At 36.8% G+C, this 24,839-nt stretch overlaps 1 protein-coding gene across 2 annotated transcripts in view; it reads right to left on the bottom strand.

The window, feature by feature from the left end:
• The window catches only part of cntnap2a (contactin associated protein 2a), a 294,552-nt gene that overhangs the window by 91,876 nt on the left and 177,837 nt on the right, over window positions 1-24,839 (bottom strand). The gene's annotated exons all lie outside the window — the stretch shown is intronic.

Here is a 24,839-nt window from a genome sequence, read left to right as displayed (position 1 = left end):
GTTTTAGTTTAATTAATCAACATTATACTTGATTTTTATTGCTGTCACATCTGAGTGCTTCTTGTGAAAGTTTGCTTAAATTTTTAAATGCCTTGAACATGACAAGTACTCATTGCAGTACACAAAGGCTCAGTATGAGCTCTGATTGTGCTTGTCTGAGAGACAGGTGCTATGCAAGTTAATGAAGGCCAGACTGAATGAGTTGAAGTTCGAGTATCCTGTCTCACAGCAGAACAGAGAAGAGTAAATGATGAATGTGTTTCAATCATTTTGAGACAAGCCTTCATCATTTATTGGAGCTGTCGGACAGTTATCAGGGCTCATGGAAGGCATTTGGAGAGAAGGGCCTCATCTATAATTGAATATTGAGTTCAAAAATGTCACCTAAATCCGCCCGTCTAAATTTCAAGGGGGGGTATCCCCACCGGCACACACCATGGAGGCAACTGACAGCGCTCATCAATCTAAAGTGCAACGTTTGTGTCAATAGACACAATCACCAATAGGAAGTTGTTCATTTTTAACAAGGGGCAGCTTCTTGACGAGGCAGCGCTGCAGGTGTCTAACAAAACCTCACTCTTTAAAAGTATCCTTTTTTGAATTCCTGCTTTACTAATTTGGAAGCGACTTCGATAGAAATAACTCTGCACATGCTCCGTTTGATCAAATCCCACTTTAAACTTGCTTCAGAATCTCTTAGAGACTGCTGGCATTCTTTGATAGCTACTTTTGAAAGCAGAAACAAAGACTTTAACCTTTGGGTATGCCAGCTGGGCAAGCTTTATATTTGCCGCAGGACAAGGCTGGCAATTTTACAAAGAAAACTCAGCCTTATCAAAAAACGAAAGACATCAAAACGCAACAACAGATAAGGCTAATCCTTTAACTTTGTCACACATGCTTGCCGTCCTTTTACAAAATCCACAGTGGATACACTATCTTGTAAATGTCTTCACCTTAAACTATGTACAGCCAAGGTCCAAGTCTTCTGCTGTGGTTTTTGAGTGAGGAAAATAGACCTCTAATCTATTCTGGCGTAATCACGCTTTGACCTGGTTAATGGAGGCAGCATACCCCAGGGCGAGATGTAATCAGAAAGACAGTTAATAAAATGAACAAGTCTGCTTTACTGATCTTACTTATGTCCCTTACCCTCCCTGAGGGACAACATCTACACACACAAAAACCAATACTTGCACACGTATGTGTGCTCACGCTGCTCATGTCTCACAGAAAGTTGGCACTATCATAATACAAACGAACCGTTTAGTGTTAACACAAACATAACAAGAACAAGAAAAATCACAAACAATTCCACGACATGAGTTTCATTGGTGCCCTTTAAAATGGCTTATCTATTAGTGCTAAACCTCATTGGCTTTTAGCATTTCAAAGCAACATCTGTCTGTGTGTGTGTGTGCACTTTGCTTACAGCTGGAGGGGGATTGCCACTGCCTGGGGATCATGCATATCAACTCCATAGAGCCGCATCATGACTCCATAAGCAGCTGCCAGTCACACGCTGCAATGACTGACAGAGTAAATATAAATGTCAGAAAATATAGGGCTAAATTTACAAGAATAGAATTAGGCACACAGATCTGAAAGTAGATGTGTGTACTTGTTTAGCTATTCTTCTTAGGACCCTTTGCTGGCATACTTACTAACCTTCTGAAGACTACTGGCTCTTATGGAGACCAAAATCAGGTCCTAATATGGTAGACCCCTTTGTGGGGTGTCCATGGTGCAAATTTAGTTAGGGTAAAGGCCTGGAAAAATATCTGGTTTAATACATGCAGTTACTAAAATCATAAATAGAAGTTAATAAGACGACCTAATATGGGTAGAAATACGAAAATGGGGGCGTGTGTCTGTGAATATTCAACATAAGAGCTTCTTTCAAATAAAAAGAAATTTACAAAAACAAAAAAGGCATTGTAAAAACATGCAAGTTCTTAAGACAGTTACTGCTTTTGAGTCGCTGTTTGAAACCTTTTATTTTCAAGAAACCATGTATCGTGACAATTACATGCTCTTTTAAACATTTAGTCATTTGTCCACATCACAGTAGCAGTTTTTCTGTGATGTGACAAATGCTTCCATTAAATTGTGACAAATGATTACTCCCTATAAAAATTAAAAGTCCTCATTTCATTGCTTGAGCCACTACAAACAAAAATATTGAACTTCTTGTCAAAATGTGTCAAGCAATTTTTAGTTTTTATAGTTTCCTGAAAATGGAAAAAATTTTCTCAGGTGGACATCGGCTTTTCTTGATGATATTGTTTGCAGTTTACCCAATGAGTGCTTCTTACGTTTGCTGTAATTAGGTTTTTACTTTGCTTTTTCACAATGCTACTAGAAAATTTGAATTAGAGAGCATATGCAGTAAAATGTAGGTAAGGTGTTGAATCATAGGTCCAGCTTATATTCAGGTGTGCTCAGTACTTCAGAAATTACAGTGCTAATATCAATGAAAGTGCCAATGTTTGCGAAATGACACCATTGTTTATGAACAAAATAGTCAAGTGGGTTTGTCATGTTTCATTGTGACATTTCTCTCTGTGTTTTTCTAAAGCAAAAAAGTAGTTTGTAGTGAGATTGCCTGAAAATTCTCAAGGCTGTACACTATTTGCGCAGCTATACACTATAATATTAAATTATATTTAAAATATAATTTGTATCTGGTGAGTTAAATAAGTTTTTTCACAGTATTTAGTTTAGCATTCACAAATACAATACATTTTGGCTGACATGAGATAAGCTGTTATAAAAAAAAGCTAAGAATTGTACGGCAGCATTTGATGCAGGCCCAAAAGGGTTTGTAATTTGTTGGAAGGAATGAGAAAATGCTATTATGATGCACAAATAACCAATTATTGTGGAAACTGAAGTAACAAGCTAAGATAATCTTAATTCAAAGAATGACTTAATCAACTGAACAAAAATCTGTAACTTTAAATTTCAAATGGCTGTATAAATTTGTGTTTTCGTGTTTGTTATGATGTAAAGCACTTTGAAATGCCTTGCTGCTGAAATGTGCTATACAAATAAAATTTGATTGATATAAATAGTGTACAGTGCTGTAGTTTGTGCCACCAAAATCAGATTTTTTCTGCACTTCCAGAGTGAATGAAGTGTCATAATGAAAACATGGCAAAGCCATTTCACTATCTTGTTCATAAACATGGTGTCAGGACTTTTCATTTGGATGACACCAACACTTTCATTGACATGAATACTTGCTTTTGAGAATTGAACTATCCATTTTGAAGAAGTGACATGCTATTACAGTTTGTCAAGTAGGTTTTGGAGTTTGTGCTAATTGTTTTGAGAAATGCAATAGCTGCTGTGAGAATGTTTACAGCAATTTGAGCAAATATCCACATTAACTGGGAAAAATTGTATTTCAATAAGCTGAAATATAGGTCTCCAATAGTTTTTGGAGACAGGATTTTCAAGACAAAGGTACATAAACTTTATGGAACAAAAATATTTAGTAAGTTCTCTATATGAAGCATTTAAAGAAGGATGGAATATGTCCTAAGTGGGCTGTTTGTGTCCAAAATAATATAATCTGAATGGATGGGTGGCAGGACAAATGAGAAATCGTTGTTTGTTAAATTACTGGGTATAAAAGCATGACCTTAAATCTTAATCCTAAAGAAGCATTTTAAAAACAATACATAAGTACATCTACTGAAAAAGCTTGCAGTAAAATACATCGCATGATTTGAAATTATACAGATGTAATCACATAGTTTTCCACCATCACTACACTTAATTTTAATGCATCCTATTTCATTTTCAAAATACCTGCCATCAAACTGCAGATTGACAGAACCATGTCTGATTCTATGTGCTGAGTCTCAGCATAATAATAGACCCCATTTATGTTCAAGTCACGGTTTTATGATATTACCAAGATACAGTTGCCCTCATCTCGTCTCTTGCATGGGAAATACTTCACCCATTTGGTGGATTACAGCAATGCATCAAGGTGCCTACGACTACATGAAAAGGTAATTCTCAAAGAGCCTTTAGGGAAATACAAGATGATCGGTTGGGAGTGACCTCAACTGGGATCACAATTGTAGGCTGCTAAACTGAAGTTCTGTTGTGTCCTGCAGCTCTGACATTCCCAAATGCCAAAGCCTCTGTCATAATTCCCGGAGGTCCTTCCTGAGACATCATTTCGATGTAAATTGTGGTGTTGAATCGTGTTCAGTGTGCAGAACTCTCCCTTGATTGTGAAGCAGAGTTACTAAATGAAATATCACTGCTTAACATCTTTTAATCAACTGCATGAATGCATGCAAGCACAACAAAATGAATACAGTCATAAGGGTGGAATTGGGGCACACAATGTTAACAGTAATGGAGTTAAACACGATTGGCAGTGCAAATTAATAATGACGAGATTATTTAGCTGTGGTGAAGATGGAGTTCATTAAAATTATTATGTCCTATAAATAAATAACACATCCTCTTTAGACATAAATCAGACATAAACAAAATGTGTTTTATCTGTGTACAATTAATAGTCTTCTTTAAGTATTGAATGCATGTCCTGTGAGAAAATATTTATGAAAGGAAAGGGTCTTCAGCTGTATTTAGAGCATTTAAATTCTGAATTATAATTCATAAGATAAAAACAGAAACCTTCAAACGTATTTCTAAGAATCACACTGAAGTGCCCATGTTTGTGTTACAGAGGCAAAGCAAGAATTAAAAAAAATATATTTCTTGTGCTTGAAAATCTGATGCCACATAAAGGTTGATGGGATGTTGCTGCAAACCCTATTTTTTATTATATTTGTTAGGCTCTAGTGGCCTTTATTAAAAAGTAAATGGACAGGAAATAAGAAGGAGAGAAATGGAGCAAATAGCCAGGGCAACCGCATGATGCACGCCCTCTACCATCTGAGCCACCCAGCGCTCCTACATCTTGTTTTTGTAGTTTTAATTAGCTTTTCAACATCATGATTTGCAATTTGAACTTTATTGTTCAAATTTACTTCTTTATCATCACCAACCACTAAATAATAAATAATAGGAAGAAAAAGTGCTGATTTTCAAGATGTTTTAAAATCTATAATTGGATGTCTTTTAAATGAATTAGCTGAGTAATGCATCCTTTGGGTTCTGTTATGTTAAATGAAATCAGTGGATCAGGTGCATTAAACCTCTGTTCTATGGATGCTCAAAGTTTAATGCTGTGCTTGAAATGGTGAAAGACTCATTATCCTCTGCTTGTAAGGGTTCATGCATTTTCATCTCTTAGTTTTTGCAGTGTTCTTGACTCTGAAGGAGACAGGCTGCCATGCTACCAATGCCAGTAAGTTTTTGCAGCTCCTCTTGGTGTTTGGTGAAGTATTGCTCAAAAGAAAATTCCTCATTTGGTGTTTTAATGTTACCATTATGCAGTTCTCTCAAACACACCAAACCAAAATCTTTTGAAGGAATTCAGTTGAATACAGACTGAGAAGCCATGGTATCTATGCTGCCTGAAATATTCATTAATGCAACAAGTGTTCCCTCAAAAGGTAAAAAGAAATCTTAGTTCTCACAAATATTCATACCCCTTCAACTATTCCACCCTGTCACATTACAGTCCATAAATCTGACTTATCCCACAAGGATTTATTTGATAAATTAACACAAAGTAGTGGAAATGGAAGGAAGATTAATATATGCTTTTAAAAAATCTTTTCAAAAATAAAGTGTGGCTTTTATTTAAATTGGGACCTGGTGTGTCAATAATTTAAAGTAACAGCTGCAAGTGCTTTTAAGACATATTTTTTTCAGCTTTGGAAGTCTTAACACTGAAATTTCTGTCCATTCTTCCTTGCATGCAGTTCAAGGTAAATAGTAATAATCTCTTGAGGTCCGTTTTTAGGCCTGGACATTCACTGGGCCATTTCAGTAAACAAATCTGCATGATGGAATCCATGAAGCTCTTGTGGCTCAGGTTAACTTCCTCCCCAGTCTAGTTTGTCGCAGCAGAATTTCCACCATGATCTCTCTATATTTGGATCGATCTATTTTTCTCATCAACTGTAATTTGTCCTTGCTGTAGAGGATGCTCACCACAGCATGATACAGCCACCACCATGTTCCACAGTAGGAAAGGTGTTTGCTACGTGATGTGCAGTGATACTATTGTGCCACAAAGAGTATTTTACACATGACCTTTTTCATGTTGGCTACATGCCGATGGATGGATAGCTCACTGTTCCCACGTTTGAGAAAGACCACCATCACATTTTTGTGCACTTTAATCAATGTGTTTTTCTGAGCTACTCGCATATCTCTTTAACCCAGAGACTTCACACTTTTCCAGCTACCTGGGTTTTTCCACATCACCTGATCTCTGTTGCCCTTTCTGCTTAGCTGGGGCATGTTCAATCTGAAAACAACGCATACCTATTTAAAGCTGGATTCAAGGTGCATTTTCTCTCATTTATCAGTTGTACTAAAGGAAATGCAGTCTACAGCAGTATTTAAACCGAAACAGTGCCATCTGTGTTTTCTACTACTGTTTTCATTTAAGAATTGTTTGACCACATTTTGTTTGGGCCTGAACGTGTCCTTGATTCCAGTCTGCCAAACAGCTCCCTCAGCATATACATGCATGCGTTTGTACTTAGCTTTCAATTTTCTTTTTACGCTTCATGCCACTGCTTTAAGTATCCCTCTCTCTGTCTGCGGTTTGTTTTTTTCATTTCATACTTTATTATTCCTCCTTTTTTTCTTACCTTGTTTGTGCAGCGTTGAACCTACTGATATTGTAGGTAGGGTTCATTTTTATGCCTCAATAACTTGATTTCTTATTTGGCCAGGCGACATGCTTTCTAATGTGTGCTTAAACAAAACACAAATACACAAACAGACCCTACAGCATGCAGAAGAATAACAGTGAAATTTAATGACATGCACCAGTGTGCTTTGCAAGATGCTGAACGGTGACATAGAAAGGTGATGGACTGTCACGACCTTCAGGGTGGTTGGCAGTAAACAGTGAGCAGGAATCAGACAGCAGGGAGATAGTGACAGAAAGAGCTGCAGTAATTGGAATGAGGGCTGAAAGAGCGAAAGAAAACATTGACATTAAATCACAGTTGAGGGGTCAGTGAGCTGAATACAGCAGATTTGTTACTAACGAGGCACAGCAACAAACACTTGATGTTCTGAACCAATTTTTAGATATCTCCACACCAATAAGGCATTGTGATTCTAGTTGGCATCTGAGCTGAAAGTTTAGACAAGGAAAACTGGGAAATACAGAAAAAAAAAAAAAAAAAAAACTTCAAAGAGTTTATTCCGGTCTGTTTAGTGTTTGTCCATTCCTCCTGTATTCATCCTCTACATCTTCCTTATCTTCCTGCTTCTCTGCTTTGTTGTTACATGACAGATGGACAGTACTGAAGAGAAAGGCTAATGCAGCATAATGGAAAACACTAACCGAACTGCTCCACATTTGATTTCCTCCATCTGAGAGAGTCTTTGTTCTTATTTAGCTTCCTTATCTGTTAGATTTTTTTTCTGCCTTGCTCTTCACTTGTCAAACTTCTCTTCAAGACTCCATTCATCTTTTGATTCCTACTCAATTATACTTCTATTCTTTCTTCCTCTGTAGCCCATTTATCAGCATGAAAAATAACCTAATTTTGCCTGAAAGTTCTGTTTAGGATGCAGCTATACATTCAGATGCTCGGACAGGCAATGGCCTCATAAATGAAGACATACACACACCCTCACATGTCAGGGTAATTCCAAATACAATTTCCAACTGGTATGCAGTGGAAGTAATACAGACTTATTGAGATGACGCATAGGGCCTTGGGGGTAGAGACGAAGACATGATTGTCTGCCCTGCTGGCATACCCTTTTTCTTTTTTGAAACATTACAGGAACCAAAACCCACAAGCAACAACAGCTAACCACCATGGGAGACAGAAAGAGGGAGAAGTAGTTCAAGTCAGTGGCTTTGGTAATTTATCATAGCCCTCTAACAGTGGACTCTGCAGTTAAGCAATCGCTCTCTAGAAGAAAAATAGGAATCTAGAGTGAAGTAGTCTGAAAAAGTGAGGTGCCGGTCAGCCAAACCTAAATCATTCATCAAAAATGACTTACGATTCCTTTGATGGCATGGGAACAAAAATATTTTACTTTCTTGTTCTTAGCAAATGAATTAAAAGTATGCTTTATAAATTAATGAAGGGGTTTGTTTAATGGCAAATAACACACAATCACACAGCTTTAAAAAGTGGAATATTGATGACTGGTGGGTTGAAAACAGGAAATTCCTTTTCAGGTGTAAAAGCAATGCGTCTCCTTAAGAAGTACTTCTAAAGCTTAGAGAATATTAAAAGGTCTGTTATATGTGACTTATTTAATTTACTCAAACAGGAGGTCAATGTGAAATTATAGTTACTTTAAATATGAGAAATATTTTACTTTTTAACGTGTCCTATGCTCTGCTACTGTATCTGTCCTTCCCGATAAGCATTTTATTTTATATTTTAAAGTAAAGAAAATACTGTTGTGTTTAAAACAATAGCAAATCAGCATCACTTAATCGTCTCAGTTCTGGAATTTTATGTTTTACATGATAAATAACTTACAACTGGATAACTGAGTAGAAAACCAACAGTCCTACCAGTCATGATGCACATGCTGCTGATTATGGTAACTGAACCATCAGTTCAAAAGGACAAGTTCAAGCCAAGTGATCAGGTTGGTGAGAAAAAGAACATGTGCTGAAGAGCTTACCATCGCCAAAGAACACACTTACTGGCCAAAAGAGAAATGTCAAACATTTATGGAGCAATAAAAGCACAATTGCTCTTTGTATGTCTTGGGGCCACACACCATTTGTTAAATGCCCCACAAACACTAAATTCATAACACAATATGACAGTGAAAACAATGAGCAAGGGCCCAGCCCTCGCTGGAAACAAGAACTGAACTGGACACAGAGAACAAGAGAGACTGGAAAAACGTTGACACCCAGAATTCAAGACATTCTGTGGAAGTGACAATTATTGTTGTGAACAAAGATTTGCTTTATGATCAACCTGCAATCTATTCAAATAATCTTCTCCAAAGCAGGTGTTAAGTTAGCTTTACTGGGGGAATACATGTCTGTGTGCACTGGTGACTTACCAAAAAAAGATCAGGGGTAATCAGGGATAAACTGGTATTATTTTAAGTATAAGTTGCAAAACAAATCACAAGAATCTGCATAAGTTGTAGATGAAACACAATGATATTAAAAAGACTCAATTTTGATAAAATTAGGATAAAAGGAAAAGATGGACAAAGATCAAAGCTTGTGAGTTGAATGAGAAAAAGATACAAGCGTGTCAAGTTTGGAGCGTTTATAAGGCTGTACAATACCGGCACCCGTACTCTTGCTTGCAGTAGTCATGCTGCGTTATGTGATCCTGTTAGCTAGCCTGGGTTATTGTACTGTAAACATTGCGGTGCGCCAAACACCGAGGAGGCAGCAGGCCTTTCGGAGGCACAGGGCTAGAAGGCTAAACGACAGATGATACACAGATTTAAACACCACAGGATGGCCCAAAGCAAGCTGGGAACCACAGACAAGTACCCCTTTACCGTAACACAGACACTGTGAGTACATACTTAAACAGGTAACTCTGAGGAACCCTTACATTAGATATGCACACACCATGCTGATGTAAACACACACTTAGTTTCACTTGGAGTTTCTCATTTCAGGGGTGGCTTCCTTTGAAATGTGTATTTCAAACATAAATGCATCACAGCTGGCTGACAAAGATGTAATACTGCTGGAGTTTCTTCACTTAGATCCTTATGTTTCTCCTTAAATTTAGAGGATATCTAGTATACCCTCTCAGTGACTTGCTTTCTCACATGGTTTCTGCCATATCCCCTGGATTTAGTTTGTTCAGATAAATGAAGAGTAATCCTTTTAAGAAACCTGGAATAGATCTAATGCAAGTCCCAAAACAGAAAAAAAGGTAAAGGTTTTTGCTTTAGTCTGAAGTCTGTTTAAGGCCATGTCATGAAATGTTATGTCCTTTGAAGGTCCAGAAAACGGAACCGGGTTTAAATCCTCTCTACATTTGCATTTGCAGAGATGCCTTTAAATCATGGTGTGAATCTAATCTCAGTTTACAGCCCACCACATGGAAAGGCTCTTCCAGTGCACCCTGAAAATGGATTATGATAATTTCATAACTGCCTTGTAAGAGGGAGTCAGGAGAAGCTGTGTGGAAACATCGGCAGTCTCCCAGTTACCTGCAGTACAGCACAGCAGGAAGCATCATTAGAGGGTTCTACCTTTCTCGCTTTTTCATCTCTTGTTTCTCTGTTTAGTGCATCATTAAGTATTCTTATTCCTTCAGATCTATTCATTCCTCTCCTCTGGTATTTGGACTTTTCCCAATAGTTCGGCTCTTGGTTGACTGTTTATGAAAAAATACGCTTCCATATCCACAGAACCTTTAAAAATGGATGGCAGCTTTGTTATGATATCAAGTCATATTGTGCATGCCATAGTCAGTGTTATATGTTGCAGACAACAAATGACAATAAAAACGTATTGCTTCCGAGTGAGGCAGAATGGATGGAGAGCGCCATGACATCCCTGAGCCTTCAGCTGTAATATTTCTCATTGTCGCAATGGTGTGCTATTTTCCACTCCACAAGTCCCAAAAAGCTTCTCGTACCAAATGCACTCACTCAGTGAGTTGAAAGTCCCTGCACACATTATACGAATGAAACAACTGAAAGTAAGAGTTTTAAAGAAAATAACCCCGACTCCGTTTTTGCACTGCAGCTGTGAGAGCAAAAGGTTTTAGTGCTTCCACAGGAAAACATAAACAGCAAATAGCTTTCAATGGCAGACATTTAGCTTTTTATTTTTCTTTTTATTTACTGCTACTGAGAATGAAAAACAGATTACATTTTATAAGTCAATATATGGAATATAGTGATTCCATGTGAACTGGGCTCTTTTATGCTTTCTTTGCTATGTGCTTTGAGAGATGAATTAGAATAAATATTTTATGTAGTAATGTATAGAACCAGAAGCAAGTAGCACCTTGCTGCAGGTGGTAGTTGTTAAATGCAAGGACATCAAAATTAAAAAAAGAGAAAATAGAAGCATAAAGAAGCCAAAGAAATGATTTAAAGCCCACCTTAAATTTTAAAGTCAACCTGTATTTCATGTACTGCTATATAAAAATGTATCAATTTTGTGAACAAAAAAATTCATAGGACAACCATATTTCTAAAAATATATTTTAGGTAGACAAGATTATTAATTGGCAGTATAATGGTTTATGATTTTTTTGTTCCTTCAAACACAGGTTTTTCATGAACTTAGCCTTAGAAGTTGTTGTAAAATAAACTACTGTAAGTCTGCGAACTCTGGGGCTGTGAAACCTCTGGACGTGCATCACATAGAGAGTTCAGAGCACTGTAGGGGGTCTTTAATTTGTGACTCTCAACAAACTTGGTTGGATTAAAGCCCTGAATAATTCATTTTGTTTTGTGTTAAATTTGCTTGTTAAACACAGTTATTGCCATGAGTTCAGAAGTCTGTAGTTTGCCTTGGGTTTTCTGTGGGAGTAATTTGAACATCAGACGCTAATCAGTCAACTGGACTCGATTTGAACTGAACTGCTGCTTTTGCTTGACTTGCACCTACACAAGTGAAGAAGTGCTTGCAAATATATCAAACTGTTTGCGTCTGTAATTAGACAGGATTAATCTGAGCTGAGGAAAGGTGCCCTGAACACGACTGACACACAAGGACAATTTGCATAATTCAGAGCTCTAAGGATTTGCAACAAGTAAACTTAAAACAAAATAATGACCCTTATTAGGATAAGGTGACATCTTGTCAACAAGAGACTAAAAAATGAGAAAAAAAAAGTTCCTTAATGGAACAAGCTAAGATGTTCAACCATTTTTGTTATTTAAAACAGGAGGCTTCATTAGTGCATCTTTATAAAACAACATGATAGACAAGCTCTTTGTAAAGAACAGAATTTAAGCAATTTGGGTTTTTTGGACAAGTTTACTGTTAAGACTTTGCAACAATTACAGAGCACATATTCCTAAAAAATCTTGCAAATTCCGCATCTTAATGGAGTGATGAACTCAGAGTAATATTTTATATTTAGCAGCCATTTGGAAAGAACGGCAAAAAGAAGCCCTTCTTATTTTACTTATTGCCAACTGCAAGTTTGTCCGGTCATATAGAACCGCTCTCTCCTGAATCATGACCATCAGTTGGTATTTTTTATTCAGTTTTGAAGAAATTAAATAAATAAATATGATGTAGCTTTTGGATTCTGTCACACTACATTGCAAACCTTTTTCACTGAAAGACCATGTGCCTCTTCCAAATGTTGAACTAGGCTGAAAGAATGTGACAAGCTCAACAGTGCATTACGGCATTACAAAAACAAAAAGAAAAAGAGAGACAGATGCTTTGGACACAGGAGACGATATCCATGACTGGTTGCTGGCTCGGTGTACTGGGATCGTAAGAAACCTTTCTAATTCCGAAGGATTCAGAAAATTCATAAAACTGTCCACTGAGCTTAGTTTTTAACCTGAAATATAACGTAATTTATTTCAGGCTAAAATATTAATTTAGTTTAACATATTAAATAAAATAAGTAAAAAAAAAAAAATTAAGTTCTTAATGCAAATTTCTGACTCTCAATTTTTTCTGACATTTTATAAAAATCAATAACTAGCATTTTCCAAAACAACAGCGTTGAGCATTCAAACTAAACAGGCTGGGCACTGACAACATTACACCGTCCAGATACCCCAAATAACAAAATTTATTTATGTCTTATTTTTTTCAGAAAAGAAAACACACGTTCTTTGGATGAATCATAACTTTCAAATAGAACGGTCACACACATTAGCAGAAACAACGCTAATTTATGTGACAGTTACAGAGGCACGGTCACACACATTAACATGTATGTAATATGACCAACACATTAGCTACAAATGTGTAGCTTCACATTTGTAGTCAATGTGGAGCCACCCTCAGAGATCATGCAGCACTAACATATTCTTTCTGAAACTCAAGAGAAATGGAGCTCAAAAGACAACTACGAAAATCGCAGAGAAGACGCATAGTAGAATGCATGGATGTGCCATAACTTTCCTCAGTTAAATACAAACAAAACTGAAGTATTTTTGAATTAAACTTGGATTGAGAGTCAGCACACAGCTTCAGCTATTACAGTTAAAAACTACTGCACAGGCTCAAAAGCTCTAATGATGGACTCAGGTCTGAACCTTAAGAGCATGTAGGTTACAAAGTTGGCCTTCCAACACCTGAAGAACATTTTCAGGATTAAAGGACTAATGTCCCAGCAAGATCTAGAGAAATTCATCTGTGCATTTATCTTTAGTCTGATTACTGCAACTGTGTCTTCGCAGGTGTTCCTGGAAAGTTAATCAGCTGATCCAAAACGCTGCTACTGTCCTCAATAAAATTAAGAAAATAGAGCATATACGTAACCCCAGTCTCTGAACTGGCTGCTTGTAGCTCAGATAATCAAATTCAACATACTTTTTTAAATTTTATAAATCACTAAATGGCTTAGCACCTAAATACATATTAGATCTGCTGACATTGTAATGTTCCAGACCACTCTGCTCTTCTGGTTTAAATCTACTCTGCAAACTTCAAACAACAAAACTTCTAAAAACATGCAAACACGCTGAAACATTGACTTCCTACAAGTCAAGGCTAAAAGAACACATGCTTATAGTTGCCTTTGCTTAATAACTGTAATTGCAATAATTTAAAAATTTAATCCAGTTTTTTTTTTTTTTTTACACACCCATGTTCAACAGTCACTGGTTTAATGAAAAAATTTGACCACAAGAAACCATTTTAAAACTGTTTTGACACATTATTTTATTACGCAATTTACATTTATCTTACATTTACTTCAGCATTCATTGGAAGGTAGAAGTGCATGAGCATGGTTCATCTAGACTTGACAATACCTGCTAATTTGTTTGTCTACAGTCCTTTTGAGGATTGTAGACAAAGTCCTGTAGAGGTATGTACTTGTAACAACTCTTTAGCTCTTCTGGCTTTATATTGACCTTTTATTAAATGCTTTAACAATATAAATGTGTTCCAGTGACCAAGTCAAGTTGAGAGAAAAATTTGAAAGGACTACTGACTGAAGTGCCACACTACAGTAAGACAAACTGAAAACTTAAAGAGAAAATGGCCCTCACCTTGCTTAGGTCAATGATCTGTGTATTCAGACATATGCAGAGAGAAATAGAGAAAGAGAAATAGAACCCACAAAGTAGAAAAAGTGGAACTGCACACAGATTATTTTCTTGAATGACTCCATGAAAAGCAGGTTGAAGGCTTGGAATCCTTTTATTATTTAAGACATAAAAATTGCTAAGCACAGTGGTACATAATGTCCTGCCTCTCCCTCACTTTCTCTTGTCTCTCTTCTACATGCGGAGCTCTTCTCCCAGTGTGACTATGTGTGTGTGCCTGTTTGTAGCCTCCTGACAAAAGCTGCTTTTGACAAGCCAAGCATGCCCCCTCTCAACAGCCGTCTTATCCGCTAACATCGTGATCCATCATGCTGTGGTTCACAAGCCTCCCCCAACACCTAGATCCCCTGCTCTCATCCTCACCTACACCAGTCATGCTGCCAGCCTGACCCAGCTCTATCCCTCTGCTCCACCTGCTATTCCCCTTCCTCTTCTCATCTCTAGGTCTCATTTCCCCATTCTTTGTGTTACCCTCCCTCAGTTCCACCCATCTCCACTTCATTTCCTCCTTCCTCCCACTCTCCCTTCTCCCCCACTTAAAGCGTTTATCTCGGTGAATGCACAGGACTCATCTGAGCAGTCAGTGTGAGGAAAGAGAGCTCTCTCCCCTAGGTTGGTGACCCTTGTCAGGGGGACAAACTGCCCGATGCCACTTGCCTACACTGCTGGAAAATTTAGAAGTCGTGAGGGCGACTGGGTTCACGGTGTTTGTGTGTGTGTGTGTGTGACAGGAAAAGAGGACCTTGTAGATTCACGTGAATGTGAGGAAGAAAGCGAATGAGTCAGATCTGCACATGACCCAACAGGGTCTGAATGCCAATAGGTTTTAAAGATGAGGTTAAGCAGTTAAGTTTAGAGAGCAAACATTGTGCAGATGTTTGTGAATGTCCAGCTGTTACTCTGCCCAGTGAGTTCAGGATGACAGTATTCATCCAGATCACTCTCTCCTTTGAATCTTATGACATATCTGTCTTATATATCAGCCTGACCCACAACAAGATGACACTAGCAAACTGGATAATGATTTCCCACTTCAGCATTTTCTTGCAATTATGATACAAAAACATTGCTGCTTTGCATTATGTGCATAAACTACAAAAGTAACATACCAGTTATGTTGTTGCTGCATAACTTCATGGCTGTTCTTTGATCATAACCCAAATCAATTGCCGTGAGGGACCATTAGCTATATATTTTAGTATCTTATATTCTGAATTTGTATCAAAAGGGAGATTGACAAAATGCCTCCCTAGATGCGAATGAATTAGACCGCATTGTGCAAAAAAATTCCCGACTATAAAATAGTGTTTCAAAGCCATCCAAAGGCAAGGAAACTGTGATGAAGCTTTGAAGGGATGAAATATGAACCATTTTCTAAACTGTTCCCGAGATTGTTTTTTCTTATAATAGGCTTTACGGAAGGAAATGAGACAGCTACTGCTTCCGTCACCTTCACTCACTTTATGTCAAAGACGCTAAACAAAGTAAATCACTCAAAATGCTGAACACAGTTTGACTTCTGATGAGATGGAAAGAACTGTGATTTTTTTTTTCTTTTGGAAATTGGAACTGAACAATTCAATCTGTCTTTTGTCTTTTAAATAAGATTTCGCTCATAAATGCACACACACCCCTACACGCAAACACACACCCACACACATACAGTATATATATATATATATATATATATATATATATATATATATATATATATATATATATATATATATATATGCAATAATGTGCATATAGATATATATCTAGCACGTTTGTTCAAATACAAAAGTCAACAAAAGATGTGGATGCAGGATTAAGTTTTCTTCTCTGATGGCAAACAAGGAAAGGATAAATGGTGGATGACATACAAAGATATCAGTTAATCACTAAAACAGCTAAAATACACTAAATGTGAAAAAAAAAAATCAGTTTAGCTGAGCTTTTCAAATGCCTGTTATCAATGCCAGATTCACCTGACCTGTCCAACTCAGTCTACAATTCAAGGTCTTATCCTATATACTGTATAGCTATATACGTTTTATTCTCTTTATGGATACAAGAAGATTTTATTCCTTTTTTTATCTATTTTTAAGACTAGGACTCATTTGTAGATGCAACTCTGGTGGATTGAGAAAATCAACTGGAAGCACCAACATACCAAATTCTTCCAATAGAGGAAAAAATGCACAGATACTTTTACCAGGCCAGCGTTGTATCTCAGTTGCTGTTTTGAATTTTTTAGAATAGGTTTAATTTCTGGTGTAGAAAGTAACAGCAAAGTAATATACTTCATATTTTTGTTTGAGCTACTGTACAGAAAAACACACAAACAGAAGACCCAGTATTTGCCAACCTTTCATAAAAACAGAGTAGAAACGGAATACAATTTTGAAAAAATTTTTTGCTTTAAAATACATGACTAAAACAGCTTCTGGTAAAGTTGTCTTCAATCTTTCTCAGTAGTGGATTTGGTATGTCAGTGCGCATCAGCACAGCAATAGGTAAAAAAGATGAAATTATGAACTGCGCCACTTGATAGTACTTATGTTTGACGGTCGGCGAACGTCTTATCCTTTAATGTGATTGTGAGCGTTCTTTTGCCATGCACTAATCGCTTTAAATTTATTTTAATATACAGTGTAACATGTTAACAGTGTACTTTTCTACACACACACGCACACCCCCGCCCGCGCCCGCACACACACACACCCCGTAAGTCAGTCTAAAGATTAAATGTCATATTTATACATAACAGAACGGGATAAACCCATCTGCTATTTGAGGAAAGTAATACAGTGATGTTCTAAAAGGTGAGGTATGATTCTAAGATTAGCTACTATCATATGTGAATTAAATTTTAAAGAAAAAAAAAAAACTATAGTCATTTGATCTTCTAATTCCTGAAGAGCTGAAATGAGATGATACTTCCTTTGAGTAATAACAGTGGGACAAGAAGTGTCTCTTATCTTCCTTTTTAAGTTCTGACAGTTGTCAAAGGATTTTGAACGTCACAGGTGTTTATAAATATAATCTTGCATAATTTTAATATAGGTTTTTGAACAGAAGTTCTTATTTTCATGATTGATTGTCTCACAAAATAATCCTGAAACTCCATCCTTCTTCAAATAATGGAAAATATGTAAATTGATTACAACTAATATTTTCTGATCACCAGTAGGTTATCATGCTTGACTACTTAGGAAGGGTGGAAATTTAAACATAAGGCAGACAAACACACACATATGCAAATGGAGCTGGGTAATTATGAGAGAATGTCACATGGTACGTCAACATTTGATGAGACAAACATCATGAATATTCATTAATTTGTTTAGTGTCTCCATTTGAAAGACAGGACACAAATTGCTCCACAGAACTATGTCTTTTACACGCTTTTTTGTCACAATGACTCTGTAAGAGACACACAATAGATTTACAACAGAACTGATGTTAAAGCAAATAGCTACAAATAGACTCACTGATCCCCTGCTACGTAAAAATGTGCAAACTTTTTAATGCAACTTTCTTGGGTTCATCTCCTATCCCCTCAAGGTCAAGTTAGATAATCAAACTTCCTCCCTGTGTTGCTTCATTAGCATCACTGAAAGATATTTCCCCTGTTTTTTTTTCTCCTGTTGTTTCTCCAGTTGGTCTAATCTCTCTGTGCCCCAATATCCCGCTGTAATCCGAGAGCAGACTTAAAACTGCCTCCAGTGACTGTCGCAAACATCATCACGCTAACCAGCAATCTGTGCACTTCCAAATTCAAATATGCATGCTTAGCAAAAAAACCCAACGTGGGAATATTTTTTAAATAAATGAGTGTAAGACAGGGTTTAGAAACGTTGCATGTCATGCAAGGATGAGGGGCTTCTAAATGTCTGATGATCCATTTGTGGTCATGCACTACAACTCCCTGACAGTCGTTATTCCTGGCAACCTTGGATAGGAATATTCACTGCAAATTAAAAGACATAATTATGACTCATCAAGTGAGTCAATTTCACTTTTCCAGATGCCTTTTATCATTTCATCAGCTTTTCATTTGAGGTGTTGTGCATGTAGCTGTTTGTGTCTACACAGAGAAGGGGACCAGTATTTTGAAGAACTTCCAATGATTCTTTTCTCTTTCCCACCAAGCTGTTGGTGCAGAGTGCAAAGTTTGTTTATTTCTTTTCTCCTTTTGTCTGTCAATTTATACTCTTTGAATTGGTTGAAAGCCCATCAGTATTGCTGAATTTATTTGATGAGCTAAACACTGATTCCTGCCATGTTCAATGTTGTACTGACCATCTTTGAATAAGAAACAAATATAAAAAAGAAAATGTATTAAGATGGATTTCACATCTAAACAACATGGCCTAACCTGTTGCAGTAGCTGAAAGACAAACAGAGCAAAAAAAGGGACAGATTTCATATATGAACTTTTCAGGAAGAGACTAAATCAAAGTAGCATGTTTAGTCTGATTTAATGTCAGATAATGAGAAAATGATAATGGTGCATGTAAACACCTGGATCAAAATGTGTATTAGAAATTACTATATCACATAATATCATCAGGAAATTTTTCATGGACATACAAAAAATAGAACTAATAAAGTTTACTTGATATACTAGAGGTTTTCAGTTCATTAAGGTGCATTTGTGTCTCTTATTTGAGTGGGATACTTTCTTTATACATGACATGCCTATGGCCCTTCCATTAGTACACTCCATTTCAGAGAGGAGATTGATTAAAATTAAAATTTAGAAACCTTTAATGAGAGGTAGGTAATCAAATTGCATGCAATATCTTCTCCATTTAGTTCCAATATTTAGTTTTTGTGCATTTATCCTTAAATGTTTAGACCGACTATGTACTTTAACATATGTATGTACAGTACACTGTGTATATGTTTTGACAAAGCAGACATTTTATCAGAGTTTAGTATATGTGGAGAGCTCTCTTTGGTGCTTTCAGTCAGGCAATGTTTGTTTTTGTTCACTATTTTTATATGCAGTTTAATGTTTATATTATTATAAAGTTAAAGCAAAACATATGACATAAAAAAAACATCTTTATTTTTTTTGACTCGCATAAAGTGAATGCTTATCTTGAGTCTGAGACCAGAATTAGCAAGTTCATCGTCTCAGACAGAATTGTAATGCAAGCAATGGCAATAACAAAACTGTTAGAAAAGAGCTCACAATGCATTGTGCAGTGTTTCCCATTGTCTATGGATAATAGGCTCCCTTGTAAGCAGGTTGTATCGACTGATGATTAATTTTGGCTGAGGAGAGCAAAGGTACAAAACAATTGTCTGAATGCGCGGTTTGGATGCTCTCAGCTTTGTGCTTGAAAAAGCCTTTAATGACAGTCTTGTTAAATATTTTCAAACAACACAATTTTCTTTATGATAAACAAAAATAAAAAATCTAATGTTTTTAGTACTGAAAATAAACCAAAACATTTTATAAACATTTATAAATTAATAGCTAGAGATAGATACAGACAGACAGACAGACAGACAGACAGACAGACAGACAGACAGACAGACAGACAGACAGACAGACAGACACTATTTCTCCTTAACCCACCTTGGTAATGTGCTTTTGGGAAAAAAAAAGATCCCAGCCCATCTCTGTTTATGGAATCGGGCCAAATGCCCACCTATATTTGTCTCAGAGTGGGCATGGATCACTTTTCCTGTCACACTAAATGCAGTTATAGAAGAAAACAGAATTCTCCACACTGCTGTGCAGTCGCAAACGTTCTCCATAGTACAACACACGGATGGATTGTTTAGCAGAAGAAAGATAGTGGCAGGGCATGAGAATGCATCTTGAAGCCAACAGGTGCACAGTACCTTCGGAGATTACAACATCCAACCAGAAAGACACAGATGAAAAGAAAACATGCCAGGTCTACGTATGTGATCAGAGGTATACATGTCTACAGAACTAACTTACAGTTCCTCATGGGGTGAGTTTCACAACTTTCAATGTTTTTAGAACACTATTACAATACATAGTATGCCACCTAAAATGCAGATGGGCCTACCCAGTCCGGTGTTGTACTGAATGCAATATAATGGTGACCAGGTGAGCGATACTAACGTCATCTAGTAGCTGTAACATCTAAAATAAACTATTTACTTTGTGCTAGCTCACTTGACTGCAAACTTTCCTTGTCATACCTGTTGACAGTACTGGAGTAATTGCAAACTATTGTAAATGAACAGCTTTGGTTAATAACCCCAAGTAGCTTAACAGGTTTGGGGACAATTTTGAAACTATGAGGGCTGTTTTCTCCCAGTTTTTGTTAGCAGAGTGCCAACTTTCAAATGGCAATATGTTTTTCATTTTCCTTTACTGTTATGTTTTTGACATCACTGGAAATCTTAGAATCCAAACTTTCAGAATCTGTAAATAACTCAAAACTCCCCTAGGGAGAGTTGTGCCCGGTTTTGTTGTTACCAGTCGCATTTGTCCAAATGGAAACATTGATTTGCATGGAATTAAAATGCAAATGTAATTCTAACACCAGGTAAATTTAGACTGATATTTACCCAATGTAAGCAATTTATTATTGGTTGGCTTTAAAACAAAAAATTTACTGGGTGAATTAAATTACAAAAGAAAAAGGCAAATGGCTTCTAACAAAAAAACAAAGCTTTTGACTCCTTGTTTTCTTTCAGTCAATTCCACTATTCACACCACAGATTTGCAATAAGACAAGGACACCGATTTCAACTAATCGCTTAATCACAAACAAACCATGTGAACCTGTCTAATTAACTGCACAGCAACAAGTAATTTGGACAAATAGAAGAGCGGGCAGAGAGGGATATCATTAAAAACATTTTGTTGCAGTCTAAAAAGCCCTGTGTCATGCAGTTGCTTTTAAAAGCCTGTTATTTTAAGGAAATGTCAGGTGTTCAAATAAATCTAAAATCACACCAAAAAGTAAAGACTTGCTTTTATTCTTTGCTGGGGAACCTAAGTTGCCTTAGGACTCAGAACCTGATTGTGCACAACTGCTCTGTAGATCTTAACAGATTTTTACCATTGTCATGATCTTCATATATCTGGAGCTTAATCAGGACGACTAAAATGGGCTGAACTGTGAAAGGCCCTCCTCATCTCGAGGGGACATACATTTGTCAGAAATAATTCTGTGTCCAAAATTAAATTTTGATAATTATTCTGTTCTTATTTAACACCTTTGAACATTTGTTCAACTTTGTGTGTAAACTGGTTAACACATTGACCATTACACAGTAAGACATTATTACACAGTAACTATTACTTATGCACTTACAGCCTTCGCTGGAATGAATCCAAAAAGTAAATACACCAGTAAATCTTAAGAACTATGAATATGTACATTTCTTTGCACTCAATGCTTGGTTGGGCCTCCTCTTGTATGAATGACTACATCAATGCACCGTGGCTTAGAGGCAATCAGCTTGTGACACAGCACACAGCCATAATGGAATCCCAGATTAATTTCCTACTATACCCTTAATTCATGCATGTATGATAAATTAGAAATAAGAAAAAAAAAAAGAATCCTCTTTGGAGCATTTTAGAAATCGAAGAAGAAAATCTCAAGCAGTAAGAAAGAAGATAAAAAGGGAAAAAAAAGGAAATAAAAGACAGGAGAATGAGACACTGTTCTTGCAAACGACTGTAATACCCCAGGTTAATGTAGTGTAAAGTGTTATACTACTTCTTTTTGACACTGGCACCTGTGTGACTGCAAACTGTAAGTGCTGTATTCAGGTAGACAGACACAGAGCTGGATAAGACACATGCCCCTGTCAATACAACATATGATAGCATTATCCCAAGCAATGATGCATTAACAAGGCAACTGGAACCAAAGACAGGACTTTATGTAATGTAAATGATCTGGGTATCTCTGAGAGGGGTCATGTTGTGTGTCCTTGTTTTATATACAGTCTGTTCTGCCGTGTATGACGTTAGCAGACAAAAACACTGACTTGTTTTCAGAGTAAGACACATAGATGCCTATTTTTCTGTCTTAATGGAACCTGATATTCTCTAATTGCCTTCTGTGAAAAGCATTTATCTTACATTTTGTCATTGTACAACTAAGCACTTCAATGTATTTTACTGAGATTATATGTGATTGATCAATGCAAAGCATAACATAGTTGCAATAGCTAACTGTAAAAGGATACTGTACACTTGAAAAGTGTTTGCATTTATTTTCAGTAAACCAAGTCTTTACTTTAAAACTTGCTGCTTTCAGTATTATCCTATATTTAACTCCATTCATCTGCTCTTCAACATGGACCAGCTTCCTTTTTCTTGCTAAAAAAACCATCTAGATTTGATGATATTGCCATCACTATTCTATGTTGTGAAAATTATCTATTAAAAAGTGCAATTTTTGTCCAATCTGAGAAGGTCATCTGTTTCCACCTGTTGCAGGTTTCCCCTGCATGACTTTCTGTCTGGAAACTGCATCTGTTTTCGTATGTTGATTGGAGCAAAGTTCCACATTTAGACAGAGTATAATGCTATCTGCCATTGTTTTTGTTATCTGACTGCGCATGCGTAGAACAAACTCTGTAACCATTCGTTCTGTGCATGTGCGGTTTCACATCTGTGGAGAGTAACCCAGGCTATCAGCTGTGGCTCAAAACGTATACTTTGGTCAAATAAATACTACTTTAACTGTGCAAATCTAAAACAGCTCACCTGTGTTATTTTAGCAGGCTACAAATCTACATTTTCTTGCTCACTATCTTTCACGTTTGCATTATTTATCCATTTCATTAAAAATTACATAGCTGTTTGAACATTTGACTTTCATCCTGGATTTATTGAAGGTAAAGGGTTCTCTACAAAGATACACGTCACTGAACTGGAGCTCTAAGAAAGATGTTACCACTTTCAGGAAAATGGGTCATGAGTCCAAAAAATATCTTTTGTTCCCCTTGAATAGGCGATCAAAGTAGTCTTGGCTTGATACAGAAAATAACCCACTTTTCCTGCTGTGAAACTGACTGTCTACTCGTAGTCACCAAAATCATGCAGTTGTTTTGTCTGCCAGGGAAGTGAACCAGACAAATGAGTGAAACAAATAGCTAAAGTGTGAAAAAGTTTAGGAGGTGTGAATATTTTTGCAAGATATTGTTAAATGGCTAGAGTAAAAAAAAAACAAAAAAACTAAACGTACAAGTCAATTTCTCTCTTTACAACTGTCAACTACTTTAGATAGTCAGTACATAATGAGAATAGGTGTTGGCCCAAACGCTGCAGCAACCTTGAAGAAGGACTGATTCCCAACACCACATGTAAAGTAGTGCAAGTGTGAGACGATAATTTAATGTTAATTAGGAGCTTGTCTATGGGGGGTAAGAAAAGGAAAAGAGCGAGAAAGATGGGAGGAGTGGATTGCATTAGAGATGCCTGAGGATCTGAGTAATAGCTTTCCTCTCTCCTGTCTTTCACTATATTAGTTCATGTTCCCTTTCAGCTCCTTCTAGCTTCTGGCTCTGGGTTCTTTCTAAAATTAATGACACTGTATCCAGAACATTAGTTGAGTAATGAAAGACATAGCTCTGTGTGGGGCACAATAGACTAATAAAATTGAATGGCATAAAATATAGAATCTAAAAAGATGTTAATAGTGATATAATTTCAAGCAAATGGAGTAAAAGTACATGGTCACTGATGAAAATGTTAATACTTCTCCAAAGCAGTCAAGAAATAGCCTCAGTAAGTGTCCCAACTTAAAGACCACGCCAGGAATTAGTCAGCAGAATTCACTGAGCACTAAAGAAGTTTGGAGGAATGCATAATTTTCAACATAATGAGTCACAAAACTTTTTTGTTATTCAGCTGAACGCAAACTAGCCTTGTTCATAATTCACAGCGGTGCACCATTATCGGGACTTGTTGCATTTGCAGAAAGAAGAACTCCAGACTAAAAGCCAGAGCAGAAGGAGAGAAAAGCTATTGAGTCCCGCTGCTGCTGCATTTGCAAAGGTTAATGATGAACATCAGAAACCACAGATGAGAGGGAAAAAAGAAAACATAAACAGATGGTTAACCAGTGCTGAGGAAGTGAAGTCATTAGGGTTGAACGCAAGACATGCGACTATTTGAATGAATATGCGTGCAGAATATGGCACTGGTTTACTTGACTATTACTTGCGAGGCAATAATTGAGACCAGAGGTACCAGAGGAATGGACTGGAACAAAGCCACACATACACACAGCCTCATTATCCTGAACCACACTCATCTCTCATCTCTTGTCACCCTTGTTTCTTTTTCATCTCCTCCTGTGTTTGCCTTGTTTGTATCAAATGCACCCAGGGCCAATTTTCAACCTTTCCTATTCTGTGCATAGATGGTTCAGGGAAAACTTTAAATCAGGATTCATGAGCTGCGACTTACCCAGGTCAAATTGTTTTCAAACCCTCTAGTTGACACATGGGTTAGATGGTGTATGTTTAATTCATCGACAAGTATGAAAATATTG

Source organism: Xiphophorus hellerii, chromosome 21, assembly GCF_003331165.1.
Source record: "Xiphophorus hellerii strain 12219 chromosome 21, Xiphophorus_hellerii-4.1, whole genome shotgun sequence".
In the NCBI taxonomy this organism is placed as follows: domain Eukaryota; kingdom Metazoa; phylum Chordata; class Actinopteri; order Cyprinodontiformes; family Poeciliidae; genus Xiphophorus; species Xiphophorus hellerii.
The sequence above is the reverse complement of the archived record's forward strand: the minus strand, read 5'-3'. Positions and strand labels throughout refer to the sequence as shown.